Genomic DNA, 16603 nt, shown 5'->3' on the forward strand with positions numbered 1-16603 from the left:
CAACGGCAAGGTGGACGACGGCGCTGATGAAGCGAGAGGAGGCGATGAAAGGATGCTGGTCCAGCACCGTAGATGAGAGACGTCCATCTCTTGCAGTGGACGACGGGGTAGGGGTAGCGGCTCCGGCAAGGTGGAGGATGGGGTGGTGGACGGAGGAGGCTGGCCACAGTGCGGAGGTTGTCATGCCGCCGACGGTGTATGAATGGGGAAATGGAGGGGAGGGGGATCTCAAACTTTGGGACGCGCTTCTCTGAAATGGGGGAAAGTTACGAACTTATCCCCCGTTTAAAATTTCGGACATCGCATCGGTTGGGGATAGGACGGTAATCTCGCATCTCCCAAATATTTGCCGGTAACTATTTCGGGCGAGGAGAGGGTGTTTTGCCGCCCACGGTTGGCGCCCATGGTGTATGAACGGGGCTGACGGGTAGGGCGGTTGTCTCACGTCTGATGGAAGTTACACATCTGCCCCTATTTAAAATATAAGCCTACATCGATTTCGGACGAGGAGAGTTTGTTTTGCCGCCCACCGTGTATGAATGGGGAAATGGAGGAAGAGACACATGTCTTTCGGACGAGCTTGAATCAAATGTGTTTTGCCGCCCACGTTTGGCGCCCACCGTGTCTGAATGGGCTCAGAGGCCGTCGTGTCACGTCTGATTGAAGTTACTAGTCTACCCCTATCGACAGCAGTGTAAATCCCGTCGATAAGGATGTCAAGTGTCAGGGGTAGACAGTAATTTCCGTCTCGCAAACACTTGCTTCGAGCAGCCCACAAATTATAGTGGGTGTTTAGCCGCTTCGTTCAAAACTTGGGAGAATTAGCATTCACGTTTTCCCTGGGACCTGGCAAACTAAATTCAAATCCAATTTGTATTCGATTACGAATATCCACAGATAATTATACGTTTTGTTATTTATTTCTTCAAAACCACAACAAAGATTTATTCCACCTTTATATATGATTATGATTTAGAAATGCCGTGATCTTCGAATTCAGTAGGTTGGATACACTCTGAGTCAAACAGTTATTTCATCCAATACAATATGCTCACACGACAAACAGTTCACCTTATGTCAATCATACAAGTTCTGAGGATTACCTCGCCTAAAAAATTCGGATCATTACAACACATGGACAACATAGGGGGTCTTGCAACATAATCCATTTAGAGACATGACACAACATGCAAGTACAATAATCTATTGAAAATTTGAACTGGTATCTAAAGAAGAACCGGGATTATCTTGGGCTTCAGATAACAGAAACAGCAGGACCTCCTCCATCTTCAAATGCAACATTCTTACTTCCTCCAATTCTTGGATTGCTTGCATAATGTGTGCCGCTAATTCCGTAATTTCTAGCCTCAAGATAAATATTACCTCATTCATGGCAGCCACACCATCTCTTTCTGCCTCTAGTAGAGCCTTAAGCACTATAATATATGTGCTCAGACTGCTCTCCAGTGGTGTTGCCTCTGAACTACTACCATCTGGTAACATGGATGGCGCACTGCTTCCACAAATAGATTCTGGGGTTGTACATTGTGTCCTAGTGTGAACGACATCCTGAAAGGTTTCCTCTGGACATCAGTAAGAGATAGTTATCGTATGATCTAGGCAGTAAGCTTACATGGTAAACGACGGACGAATTATTGCCGAGCATGGCAAACTATATTTAAATGGTTTGAAGCAGCATCAGCCGAAAAGAAATTAAAATGGTAAGATGAAACTAGGGATGTAAGTGGCAAATAAACGAAATCCGCCAGTCCCATCTAGTTAGTTTTTGCTACCTCCCTAGTTCATTTTCCTCAAAAAAACAAAAACTCTTTTGAACTATTATACCACTAGTGGACTTTAATCGGTATTAAACCGGACCCAGTTGACATCCCTAGTTGAAAGGGAGTGTACAACCGCTATATTTAAGTTGCCAAGGTATCTAAGCAGTTGAAATAATCTGAGAAAGCACTTAACAGTGTGGCCTCATATAAACTACGAAGACAGTCATGTGATAAAGTTGAGAGGAAAAGTTAAGGACTCAAATGAAATAGGCATGCATTTCTTTACGATAGTACAGCAGGCACTGCTGACATATTGGCCAACTCAGGTATAGCGTAACAACAAATAAGCATTCGAATCAAGCAATACAACAAAGCAGACAACTGAACTATTTGTAATTCGGTAGGATTACACGTTGAGGGCACAAGCCAAGAAAGCAGCCCACTCGCATTACATTTCACATGTACTAAAACACACTGGCTTACCATATGTTGCTGTGAAGCCTAGCTGTTGTTGCAATGTTCTTTGAAGATATCGTCAGCATCCCGTGGTTGCAAATCTAGTTGTTGTAGTTTATTCTGCACCATCTATTTAGGTAAAATTAATTTTAATCGCATGCACTGGTCCGAATTGATCATCAATGGTTCATCTAAACTAATGAAAGAAGGGTGTGTGCATACACGACAATACTCCCTCCGATTCTTTTTACTTTGCGTATAACTTTTTCTCAGTTTTCTCGTATTAGTCTGCGCGTTGCCGATTCCTAGCGCTGGTTTCCTTTTGTGCCCCGCCCCATCTGCCTCTGCCCTTATTAATTGGCAAATTAGTCCAGAAAAATTAAACCAGTGCCCTCCTTGGTATACGGGTCAAGACTTATGGGCAGAGTAAATAGAATCGGAGGGAGTATATCTGCTTCCCTCTATTTTTATGCTTGTTCGAGGTGCCAGCCCCAAAAGAACAAATATTTTGCTTAATGGGGTTGGCAGCTCCATAATTAATAGAAGCATCAAATTAGTCATGCAACTTGGGAAGATCAAGAACACACAAACAAGTAATGAACAGAGGCTCGGAGCAATGATGTAATAGCTAGCATCAGAAAATGTAGGGTAAAACGAACAAAAAGCAGTGGAACCACATGCTAGTTTGCTGATGTGTAATTAAGCATAGAGAACGTTAAGCAGTCTGATGGAACCAACAGGTGGCATCAGAACAAAACTAAAGCATAATAACTATATTCGCACTGGTATGTAATTTAGCACATGTAACATGTTCACTGCCAGAAGTATGGCCCTACAGGTGCAAGCAGAATAACGCATCTCATGAAAAACTGAATGATACCCTGAAGAAATTCAAAGGTGCGGTGCTTATGCTAGGAAAGTGAACGTAGGCGCCGGCCGTTGGATAATAGTACCTGATTCTCGGCGGAGTATGGGTATCGTTGTCCTACTTGATAGCTAAGGATCGTCGATGGTGCTCGTGTTGCGGTTGAGTTTGGGCCGGCTGTCGCCGTCGCTGAAGCGGCTTCGGTGCTATAGCTGTGGCGCCTGTCGACATACAAGAAAGCTCATCTGTGGTAAGTGAACAGTTGCACGATAAAGAGAAAAACCGAAGGAGTACAAATCGAAATAACCTGATGAGGCTGCGGTGTCGGTAAAGCAGGGCCGGTGGAGTTGAATATGGCGTCCGTGGAGCGGGTCTGGTGCATGGACAAAGTCTTCGGCGGGCGCATTGTACAGTGCTTTCGGTGAGGTGGATCTGTTGTGGCGGACGAGGGCTTGTATGAAGGGCCAACGAAGGGGCAGACGAGGGAGTCAGTGAAGGGCCTACGCTGTGGTGGACGAGGGCGCCGGTTAAGCAGATCCAGTGCGGTGGACCATGATGGCGGTCAAGGAGATCTGGAGCGGTGGACAAGCCAATCACTGAAGCGGCTCCGGTGAAGTGGTGAGTTGGCAGTTGGAGGTTCCAAGGTGCGGAAGGTAGATCCGGCGGGGTGTGAGGTCCACCACTGCGATGGAGGACTAGATTCGGCGGCTTGCCGTGGTTGGGGGGTCGGGGAGGGGAAGGGAGGGGCTCTGGGGAAGAATGTTGGGGGCAAAGAGCGGAAAAATATGGAGTTACCAAAGCAGCCCTTTTCCTTTCATGTGGCAGGGGTAAAATAGGAATATCACAGGGCTAAACTTTCGGGCGCGTGATATTTCGATGTGAGCGGGAAGTTTGAAAGCTTTTGGCACCTAAAATTATAAGTATTCTGCTCTCGTACAGCCGACTATGATATCATGGCCGACAATTTGTTTGTTTTGCATGCAAAAAAATGTGCAAGTTCTAAAAATAAATGTCTCCAACTCGAAACTTAGATTGTCCATTCAATTCAAATATGGATCATTGAGCTACTACAAGCAAATACCATCATACGGTCCAATTCAAATGAAATTCCAAATGTGTTTATCCTAAATATGATGACAAAAGCAAAAAATGTGTACGTATATGAATAAACTGGATGATTATAAAGTTTGAACATGCCCGTATGTGTATATCTCTAGGTTTGATATATGAATTTGAAATCATGAAATCCCGGCTTAAAAAATGTACCTCCATTTAAATGAATTACAAAAGGTAATGATGGAGTCGAATTCCAAAATTCCAATCTTAGGTTTGTAATTCTGGTACATCAAGGTATATCACGCATGTTCAAAAGTATCGTTATCTCATAGTAAAAATTGTTAAACAAATTGATCAACCATGAGTGCACAATATCTCAATTACGCTAAAGTCCCTCAAATATAGACACCTCACTCTTTATCTGAAGTCAACCCCCCCCCCCCCACCACACACACACAGAAGTCATTCTCTCCCCCAAACACCAACACACAAGCACATTAACACCCCTCTCTCTTGTAAGGTCCAGACCCCAACATAGGTCTCTATCACTTTGTCTCTCGGGCATGCACACATCTCTTCCCCCACTCTCTAGGTCTCCCGCTATCTCTCTTACCCAAGCACACGCACTATGTAGAGTGTATATTTCCCATACACACAAAACGTCGCCCCCAAACGTCTATCTCCCTAGTTATGTGGTTCTCGCGCACTCACCTCACACACCACCCCCACTGCAAACAAGCACACTTTGTCTCCTTGTGCACCACTCTCCTCTTTCTATCTCTCCCACATGCGGATCGGCCCCAGCTCCTTCCCTGTACACATATATGTCGTGACTCTTTGCATAGCTCCCTAATATATAATCGTTCTCGATTTCACACATTGTTCTCTACACCATCTATTCTAGCTCTCTCATGAAGTCCCTATCACACACACGATGACTCGCTTCCCTTGCGTCTCCGTTCATAGGCCAATTTCGGACAACATCAACATTGTCTCCCTATCTATACGCCATTTATGGACACAAACGACCCCTCTCGCCCCCTCTCTTCCTCTCTCTCTCTAGCGCTAGCTCTCTCTTTCTCTCGCTCTCTCACCCCTCTCCCCCCCACACACTCGATGTCTCTTCCAAATAGTCTGCTCCCCCCGCCCGCACCCATGCTATCTCGCTACTACACATGTCACACCATTCCCCCTTCCCTTATACTAGGTTTACATCATCAGTGGTCTCTATACTCCACATACACTCGCTCCCTCTCACACACAAACGCATGCACAAACACAAACAGACACGCACAAACACCCATTTACCTGGATCCTCATCTCTCCTCATGTCTGCATGTGTATCTCACACACTCACTCTCTAATTATGTATATGTGTCTCCACCTTACACAACACAAAGCCCCATGTACATGTCTCTCTCTATCCTCCACACACATAGACACAAAGAATTTGTTATCATTGCCTCAGTCTCTAACATATCACACATGCACTCTCTCTCTCGCGCGCGCAAACACGCTCAACAAGGGTTTCCTCATGAATAACTTACCATCTATTCATGAACAATCGTGGCAGTATGGCGAACACGAGACGTGAAAAAGAATAAATCTACACGTGCTTAGACCACCTAGTATGACTACTAGGACTGGAGCAAGCCAAAAAGCGCGCCGCCGTCACCCCCTCCTTGTCAGCGACGGGAAAATCTTCGTTTTACACAGTCGAGAAGTCATTGTGCTAAGGGCCCACATGCCGAGGCGTTGAATAGAATGTAGATGCTAGCTTACGGAAGCAAGTATCGATAATACGTTTGTATCTCCATACTTATATTTCTTCTCTTATAAAAAACTGAGTTGGTGATGATGGTACGTGTGCCATCTTGCAATATAGACCGTCCGATCTATATCTGACGGATGGAAATTAAAATAAAAGATACCCGCACCCCTCTCCACATTTGCAGACAAGGCCTTCCCTCATTCATCCTTATCTCCAACAAACCTCATTGTTGAGCAATTAAGAAAGGAAGCCTCTCAAACAAACTGCCCTGGTGGCCACTGCCGGCGTCGTCAATCCCCATGCCTCCGCTTAGTTCGACCACCAACCACCACCACACCCCACTCCTCTTCACCTTATCTCATATTTCTCGGGATATCATTAGTTTTTACACATGGGATTACTCCTGCAAGGGCCAATCACAACAAGTGTTTTATAAAAAAATGCATCTTGATGTTCCGTACAATGCATGGATCTTGCTAGTACTCCTACACAAGACTAAGTTGGTGATGCTGGTGTGTCTGCCATCCGTCGTTTCTGACCATTAGATCTACATCTAACGATTGTGAGGTAAGTTGTTGCCTTTTCTCACCAACATCCCACTTGTCTACCAATTTGCAGAAAAACTCATAATTAGTATCTTAAAACCAACCACATCCCTCCCTAACCTCACCAAAACAGCCCAAGGAATATATTCTAATTGAAACATAATATATCTCTAGTGACATATGTATATCAAAAATTAGAGTGTTTTGTACCAAGCTTGTGAATAAGTATTATTCTAATTATGATTCATTGCAACGGACATGAACATTGCTAGTATTTCCAACCATGCATATCTTTTCCTAGTATTCCGTAGTTTCGAGTTTCCCATCAAGATATTAGTCACTCATGGTTGATATTTACTTTCAATCATGTACACATATGCACTATGTAACTAGCCTTGCTTATTGGCTTCTGAGGGAGTCCTGGATTAGGGGGTCTCCGGAAAGCCGGACTATATCCTTTGGCCGGACTATTGGACTATGAAGATACAAGATTGAAGACTTCGTCTCGTGTCCGGATGGGACTCTACTTGGCGTGGAAGGCAAGCTAGGCAATACGGATATGCATATCTCCTCCTTTGTAACCAACCTTCTGTAACCCTAGCCCTCTCCGGTGTCTATATAAACCGGAGGGTTTTTAGTCCGTAGGACAACATACAATCATACCATAGGCTAGCTTCTAGGGTTTAGCCTCTCTGATCTCGTGGTAGATCTACTCTTGTACTACCCATATCATCAATATTAATCGAGCAGGACGTAGGGTTTTACCTCCATCAAGAGGGCCCGAACCTGGGTTTAACTTCGTGTCCCCTGCCTCCTGTTACCATCCGCCTAGACGCACAGTTCGGGACCCCCTACCCGAGATCCGTCGGTTTTGACACCGACATTGGTGCCTTCATTGAGAGTTCCTCTGTGTCGTCGCCGTTAGGCTTGATGGCTCCTTCTATCATCGTTAGCGATGTAGTCCAGGGTGAGACTTTTCTCCCAGGACAGATTTTTGTATTCGGTGGCTTTGCACTGCGGGCCAATTCGCTTGGCCATCTGGAGCAGATTGAAAGCTACGCCCCTGGCCATCAGGTCAGGTTTGGAAGCTTAAACTACATGGCCGATGTCCGTGGAGACTTGATCTTCGACGGATTTGATCCTCTGCCTTGTGCATCAGGCGGTCATGATGAGTATGATTTAGCTCTACCATCCGACAGTGTTCAGGAGATCGCACCGGCAGCTGCTCCGACCCTCAATTCGGAGCCAGTTGCGCCGTCCATGGACGGGTGGATGGACCCTGCCACGGAGTCCTTACCCTCATCAGCGATCGAGCCGAACATCGACCTTACTCTGCACGAGCGCCATGTTGACAAACTACCGGATCTCTCTCCGGCCATGGACTCCGAACCGCCTGCGCCCGTTCCTAGCGAACCCGATTAGGCTCCAATCATGGAGTTTACCTCCACGGATATTTTTCAACACTCGCCCTTTGGCGACATGCTGAACTCGTTAAGGTCTCTCTCCTTGTCAGGAGGATCCTGGCCGAACTATGTCCGGCCGGACTGGGATGCGGACGACAAAGAAATTCGTGACCCACCCACCACCCACTTAGTAGCCACTGTTGATGACTTAGCCGACATGCTCGACTTCGACTCCGAAGACATCGACGGCATGGACGACGATGCGGGAGACGAAGATGAACCACTGCCCACAGGGCACTGGACAGCCACCTCATCATACGATATATACATGGTGGACACACCCAAAGAAGGCAATGGCGAAGAGACAGCAGCGGATGACCCCTCCAAGAAGCAACCCAAGCGCCGATGTCAGCGGCGCCGCTCTAAGTCCCGCCAAAGCAAAAGTGGTGATACCGGCACAGGAGATAATAACACTCTGGATAGTGCCGAAGATAACAACAATCCCCTCCAGCAAGATTTAGAGCAGGAGGATGGAAGAGCCAGCCTCCTGATAGAGCAGCAGACGGAGAAGCGGAGGATGATAATTACATGCCCCCCTCCGAAGACGAGGCAAGCCTCGGCGATGACGAATTCGCCGTGCCAGAGGATCCCGTCGAACAAGAGCGCTTCAAGCGCCGGCTTATAGCCACGGCAAATAGCCTTAAGAAAAAGCAGCAGCAGCTTCAAGCTGATCAAGATCTGTTAGCTGATAGATGGATTGAAGTCCTCACAGCCGAGGAATATAAACCCGAGCGCCCCTCCAAGAGTTACCCAAAATGCAGGTTGCTACCCCGACTGGAGGAAGAAGCATATGACGCGGCTAATCGGCCACCTCGTGACCGCGATAGAGAGGCATTCCAGCCAAAAACTCAGCCTGCACCCCGATGCCATTCAAATAAAAAGGCATGGGGAAAGACGCCAGACCTGCGAGACGTATTGGAGGACAAAGCAAAACATGCAAGATCGATCTACGGATCACGAGGGCGCGCCAGTATGCGAGACGATAAATGTCACGCCGGATAGAGTAAAAGTCAATCCGCTGGGCCGAACACAGCGAGCAAGACCCATTCGAGCTGCGTCGCGATATAGCCCAATACAGAGGCGCCGCACACCCCCTATGCTTCACAGATGAAGTAATGGATCATCAAATCCCAGAGGGTTTCAAACCCGTAAATATTGAATCATACGACGGCACAACAGATCCTGCGGTATGGATCGAGGATTTCCTCCTCCACATCCACATGGCCCGCGGCGATGACTTACATGCCATCAAATACCTCCCACTAAAGCTCAAAGGACCAGCGCGGCATTGGCTTAACAGCTTACCGGCAGAGTCCATTAGCTGTTGGGAAGATCTAGAAGCCGCATTTCTCGACAACTTTCAGGGCACTTATGTGCAACCACCAGACGCCGATGACTTGAGCCACATAATTCAGCAGCCAGAAGAATCGGCCAGGAAATTCTGGACACGGTTCCTAACAAAGAAAAATCAAATCATCGACTGTCCAAATGTAGAGGCCCTAGCAGCCTTCAAGCATAACATCCACGACGAGTGGCTTGCCCGGCACCTTGGACAGGAAAAGCCGAAATCTATGGCAGCCCTCACGACACTCATGACCCGCTTTTGTGCGGGAGAAGACAGCTGGCTGGCTCGCAGTAACAACATATCAAAAACCCATGGTACTTCGGATACCAAGGACGGCAGTAGCAGGTCACGTCGCAACAAAGCATTAACAGCGATAATACTAAGGATACAACAGTCAATGCCGGATTCAAAGGCTCTAAACCCGGTCAGCGGAAAAAGCCATTTAAAAGAAGCACTCTGAGCCCGTCCAGTTTGGACCGCATACTTGATCACTCGTGTCAAATACACGATACCCCTAACAAGCCAGCCAACCACACCAACAGGGAATGCTGGGTGTTCAAGCAGGCCAGCAAGTTAATTGCCGAAGATAAAGATAAAGGGTCACACAGCGATGATGAAGAGGAACCCCGGCAGCCGAACACCAGAGGACAGAAGAGGTTCCCCCCACAAGTGCGGACGATGAACATGATATACGCAACCCACATCCCCAAGAGGGAGCGAAAGCGTGCGCTGAGGGACGTATATGCGTTGGAGCCAGTCGCCCCAAAGTTCAACCCATGGTCCTCCTGCTCGATCACCTTCGATCGCAGGGACCACCCCACTAGTATCCGTCACGGCGGATTCGCCGCACTGGTCTTAGACCCAATCATTGACGGATTTCACCTCACTCGAGTCCTTATGGATGGCGGCAGCAGCCTGAACCTACTTTACCAGGACACAGTGCGCAAAATGGGTATAGACCCCTCAAGGATCAAACCCACAAAAACAACCTTTAAAGGCGTCATTCGAGGTGTAGAGGCCCATTGCACAGGCTCAATTACACTGGAAGTGGTCTTCGGATCCCTGGATAACTTCCGAAGCGAAGAATTAATCTTCGATATAGTCCCGTTCCGCAGTGGCTATCATGCACTGCTCGGGCGAACCGCATTTGCGAGATTCAATGCGGTACCGCATTATGCATACCTCAAGCTCAAGATGCCAGGACCTCGGGGGGTCATCACAGTCAATGGAAACACAGAGCGCTCCTTCCGTACGGAGGAGCACACTCCGGCCCTCGCAGCAAAAGTGCAAAGCAGGCTCTCAAGGAAATCCACCAGTTCGGCATTTCAAGACCCAGACACCTTCAAGCACGCTCGGAGTAATCAGCAATTAGACCGCTTGGCACGATCTGAGCTCGCGTAGCAATGCGGCCCCCACCCCAGTCCCAGCCAAACGGTGAAATTCGTGCCACGCGTACATAATTACGCATTAAAAATACCATGGGCACAGGCGGGGAGGGGGCAGAACTACGGCACGCCCCTATACGCGGCTTAAACCGCACTAGGGGTTCCTGTTTTGTTATTTTTCTCTTTCAGGACTTTAATCTCTGGAAACTCTGTCCGGAAGCATGATTGCCGAACACATGATGCAGCAACCAAGGAGGCAAGAAGCTACGTCACACCACGGAACTCCCAGGTGGATTACGATAACGAGTCAAATATTTGCTTTAATACTATTCCTCAGCTTGCCCTTGGAAGGGACATAGTCCTACTTTTTGCTTATCACACTATCTGTATCATTCTACTTTAACGCATCTATTTGAATAAACAATGCATTACATTAAGACTATTATTGCATTCTTCCTTTTTATATATGTGTTCCTTAATGACGCCTTGCAACCGTACACTTTGGTACGGCCAATACACCAGGGGCTTAAGTACCCCACAATGCGGTGTGAGAAGTCCGAACACTTTCACAAGTGCGGCACCCCGAATTTATAGCATTATATGCATCAGCTCTGAATCATGTCTTTGGTCAAATGTTGGGTTTGCCCGGCTCCTATGTTTTGGTACCTTACGTTCCGCTCTATCGGCTAAGGTAGCCCTAGGAGAACTACTGCAATTATGCCCCGGTTCTGCTGGGCTAAGCACCTCAGTAGAGAAAGCTAAAACTGACTGTCATGATAAGGCGAGAGACTGGTCGCTATTCGGCGAGGTTTCGAGTCCCTAAAGACTTATGCCGCTTAGAGCGAGGAGCCGGTCATGTCCGGCATAAAGGCGTGTATCGCGCCCCGAATTCGGCCTTCTGAATGCCAGGGGCTTCGCCGAAATTTAAAATTATAGAATTCTATGGCAAAGTGAGAGTGATAAAGCATTATTAGTCCGGTTGCCTTGTTCGCTGTGCTGAGCACCTCCCTCGAAGGACCCAAAGATGGGAACAAGAGTGCTCAGGTTTATCCCGAACACCCCAGCACTCGTGGCGTGGGGGCGGAAGCCGAGGACTAGCCATCTCTCAGATTGGATAAACAGCCAAACAGAAGGTAATATTTTAGATTCAAACAAGCGTTGCATAGCGCATATGAAACAAGTTTTCATCATACAGGATCACACGAGTAAGTTTACTCAAATATTACATCCTTGGAACATTCGTCCGCTACAAGACGGGCATCCTTCAGGACACCCTCATAATAAATTTCGGGGGTGCGATGCTCCTTGCCCTGCGGCGGTCCTTCCTTGATCAGCTTCACGGCGTCTAGCTTGGCCCATTGCACCTTCACACGGGCGAAAGCCCGGCGTGCACCTTCAATGCAGACGGACCGCTTGACGACTTCCAGCCGTGGGTAGGCATCCACAGGCCGCCTCACCAGGCCGAAGTAGCTGTTCGGAAGGGCTTCGCCAGGCCATAGCCGGACTATAAGGCCCTTCATGGCCTGTTCGGCCGCCTTGTGTAGCTCGACCAGCTGCTTCAGCTGGTCGCTCATACGGGTGTTCGGTCCCAGTATACTGAGACCAGAACAGCTTCTCCGTTGAGCTTCTCTCCTCGGCTTGGTAAAACTGTGCGGCATCTGACACGCTATGGGGCAAATCTGCAAATGCTCCTGGAGAGCTCCGGATCCGGGTAAGTAATAGGTAATTTACTTTCACATGCTTGCTTTGCATATAGAATGCCTTACCGCCGCTATTTTCTTCATCGCGTCAATCTCCTGGAGGGCCCTTTGGGCCTCGGCCTTGGCACTCTTCGCGCTCTTGAGGGCCGCGGCAAGCTCAGACTCTCGCGTCTTCGAGTCAAGCTCCAACGCCTTGTGCTTCGTCACGAGAGCCTGGAGCTCTTGCTGCACCTCGCCCACCCGTATCTCTTGCCTTTCCCGCTCGGTGCGCTCCTTGGCCGCTTTGTCTTCGGCCTCAGATAGCGCTTGCTTCAGGGACGCCACCTCGGTCATGGCCCCTGGCAAATATGAGATGATCCTATCATTTTGCAATCGCGTCTTCTTTTATATATACATATCTATAGACAGGGTATTACTTACCCTTATTCTCCTCGAGCTGCCTCTTGGCAAGTCCGAGCTCTTTCTTGGACCCCTCGAGGTCCTGCTTCAGTGTGGCGACCTCCGCAGTCAGTGCAGCTGAGGCCAGCAGCGAAGCCTGGATACGCATATCGACATACTTATGTTAGACTCCTGTGGTATTATTTGATCCTCTATTCGGCTTTTCTTTTCAAACACCGAACAAAGCATCAGGGGCTACTGTCTATGTGGTAATATTTTTCCTATATTCTAAACACTTACCTCAAAGCCTGTTAGAAGGCTAGCATAGGCTTCAGTCAATCCGCTCTTGGCGGACTGAACCTTCTGGACCACCGCACTCATAATAGTACGGTGCTCCTAGTCGATGGAAGCGCTGCGAAGTGCTTCCAGCAGATTGTCTGGCGCCTCTGGATGGACAGAGGTCACCGGCATAGGTGTCTCACCCCGCTTAGAAGGAGGCCGCCTACCTGAGTCCGGAACCGCTGGAGGTTCCGGCGCGGTGTTCGGCTGAGGGACGAACTCGGGGCCCTCAGGGGCCTTGTCCCCTTGGCTCTCGGAGTCCGGAAGGTCGCCTTGAGGTGCCTCCGGGACTGTCTCCCCTCGACCCGGTGCCTCTTGAGACAACACCTCGGCGTCATCCGCAGGGCAAGGGGAGGTGGCGGTCGGAAGTGGATCGCTATCCATATCCGACGAGCCCAGGGAGCCGTCCGATGATACATCGAGCAGGGCTCGTGGTGGCCTGCATAATCATATTCAGCGTTAGCAAAAGCAGTGCGACAAAGGAATGCTATGAGTTACTCTAGTATCTGAATACTCACGAGCTCCCGAGGGGCTTGGCCCTGGGCAACCACTCGTCTTCGCCTTCGGTGGCGGCGGTGGAGCTGTCCTAAAGGAGAGTCCTTCCCTTCTTGGACCCTTCGCCCCCCCCTAGTTGGGGCGGCCTTCCTTTTCTTGTCTCCCCCAACTGAAGGGGGAGCATCTTCTTCTTCCTCCTTGTCTTCGGGGGAGGAGTGTGCCGCAGAGTCATCGGATGATGAGTCCTATAACACCTGGCGTCGGGAACTTTTTCGGGTTCCCTTGGCCTTCTTGGTCTTCTCTGGCACCTTGTAAGGAGCCGGAGTCAGCATCTCCGTTAGGAGAGCATTTGTTGGGCCTTCGGGCAAGGGAGCCGGACAGTCGATCTGTCCGGCCGTTTACTGCCAGTCCTGTCAAAGGAACGGGAGATTAGATCCCGCATAGAGTCAAACTATGAAAAACAAGTATCCTGTAAGAGGTAAAACAGCTTACCGCGCTGGCTTGGCGCTTCGCGCAGAATCCGCGATCCTCGGTAGTAGGAGGAGAAACCTCAGTGCCCTTGAATAGCACCTTCCAGGAATCCTCGTGTGTTGTATTAAAGAGCATGTTCAGAGTTTGGTGCTAGGCCGGGTCGAACTCCCACAAGTTGAAGGCCCGTTGTTGACACGGGAGGATCCAACGGATGAGCATGACCTAGACTACGTTGACGAGTTTGAGCTTCTAGTTCACCATGTTTTGAATAGATGTTTGGAGTCCGGTCAGCTCTCCCGAACTACCCCAGGACAGGCCCTTCTCTTTCCAGGAGGTGAGCCACGTGGGGATGCTAGATCGGAACTCGGGGGCCGCTGCCCATGCAGGGTCACGCGGCTCGGTGATGTAGAACCACCCCGATTGCCACCCCTTTATGGTCTCCATGAAGGAGCCCTCGAGCCATGTAATGTTGGGCATCTTGCCCACCATGGCGCCTCCGCACTCCGTCTGGCGTCCGCCCACTACCTTCGGCTTGACATTGAAGGTCTTCAGCCATAAGCCGAAGTGGGGTTTGATGCGGAGGAAGGCCTCGCACACGACGATAAACGCCGATATGTTGAGGATGAAGTTCGGGGCGAGATCATGGAAATCCAGGCCGTAGTAGAACATGAGCCCCCGGACGAATGGGTGGAGAGGGAATCCTAGTCCGCGGAGGAAATGGGTAAGGAACACTACCCTCTCATGGGACCTGGGGTGGGGATGAGCTGCCCCTCATCTGGGAGCCGGTGCGCGATGTCGTTGGGCAGGTATCTGGCTCTCCTCAGCTTCTTGATGTGTCCCTCTGTGACAGAGGAGACCATCCACCTGCCTCCCGCTCCAAACATGGTTGGAGAAGGTTGAGGTGGGAAGTGCGGACTTGGGCGCTGGAGCTCGAGTGTGCGAAAATGGATGAGCAAAGGAGGAAGAAGGCGTGGATGAAAAGGTGAATCCTTATCCCTTTATATGGGCGGATGAAACTAAGCGTCCCCACTAGCCTGGTAAAACTCGCTTATCCCCCAAGCACCGTAATCGATGGTGCGGTTGGGTTACCCACACCCGTATTGATGAGAATCCCGTGATAAGGGGACATGATCTCTTCTTTGACAAGACGTGTCAAAAAAACTGCCTCGCGTTATGTGCGGGGCTAGTTAAAGGAAACGGTTCGAATAATCACCGGGCCATGACATAATGTCTTGTTGCCAAGACGTGTCAGCAGATTAGATTTGTGGAAGTATTATTCTCTCTACGGTGGTATGTGGAATTTATTTTGCAGGGTCGGACACTATCCTTGTATTCAAATTCTTTCGTGATGTATTCGGAGGAGGAACCCGCCTTGCAATGCCGAAGACAATACTGCGCGCCGGACTCATCGTCATTGAAAGCCTGGTTCAGGGGCTACTGAGGGAGTCCTGGATTAGGGGGTCTCCAGACAGCCGGACTATATCCTTTGGTCGGACTATTGGACTATGAAGATACAAGATTGAAGACTTCGTCTCGTGTCCGGATGGGACTCTACTTGGCGTGGAAGGCAAGCTAGGCAATACGGATATGCATATCTCCTCCTTTGTAATCGACCTTGTGTAACCCTAGCCCTCTCCGGTGTCTATATAAACCGGAGGGTTTTTAGTCCGTAGGACAACATACAATCTTACCATAGGCTAGCTTCTAGGGTTTAGCCTCTCTGATCTCGTGGTAGATCTACTCTTGTACTGCCCATATCATCAATATTAATCGAGCAGGACGTAGGGTTTTACCTCCATCAAGAGGGCCCAAACCTGGGTAAAACTTTGTGTCCCCTGCCTCCTGTTACCATCTTCCTAGTCGCACAGTTCGGGACCCCCTACCCGAGATCCGCCGGTTTTGACACCGACAACTTCCAAAGCTTAACTTTCACTCCTACTTACAATAGGTAGAGTATTTAACAAAAAACTACCACTTTCAACCAGCCCTAGGAGGAATCTATTGTACAAAAAATAGCAAAAACATACCCAAAATTTCTTAATCCATGCCAAAAACTACCTAGTACTCCTACCGATTAGGTTCGTTTAAACCCATTTATTACAGGGTTGGCCCACATGTCCGTGCTGACGAGGTAGCTTAAACCAACACATTTTGTTTGACCGTTGACACGAGGGACCCACATCTGACCTTCTATCCTGTTATTCCCCCTCAAATCATTATTTTTCCTGAACATTACTTCAAACAGTACTGATGCGTGTTCGTCGGTGGCGCCGGTGATGAGCGAGTTGGCCGCCGCTCCACTGGACGGGCCGGACGCCGCGCTGGCCTCCGCACGAGTTGGCGGGCTGGCCCGAGCATGACTCACGAGCGAGCAAGCCGTCGTGCTGGCCTTCGCTCGAGCCAGATGGCTGGCCTTAGCGCGGCGCATGCGAGCAAGCCACCGCGCTGCCTTGCCAATTTAGCTAGCAAACCTTGCAGACAAGCAGCTGGACGGAGCTATCTTGGCTAGCTAGCGGCCGCGAGCGCCGGACGGAGCTGGCATCCGGGCTGCCG

Source organism: Triticum aestivum, chromosome 7A (genome assembly GCF_018294505.1).
Source record: "Triticum aestivum cultivar Chinese Spring chromosome 7A, IWGSC CS RefSeq v2.1, whole genome shotgun sequence".
Classification (NCBI taxonomy): Eukaryota; Viridiplantae; Streptophyta; class Magnoliopsida; order Poales; family Poaceae; genus Triticum; species Triticum aestivum.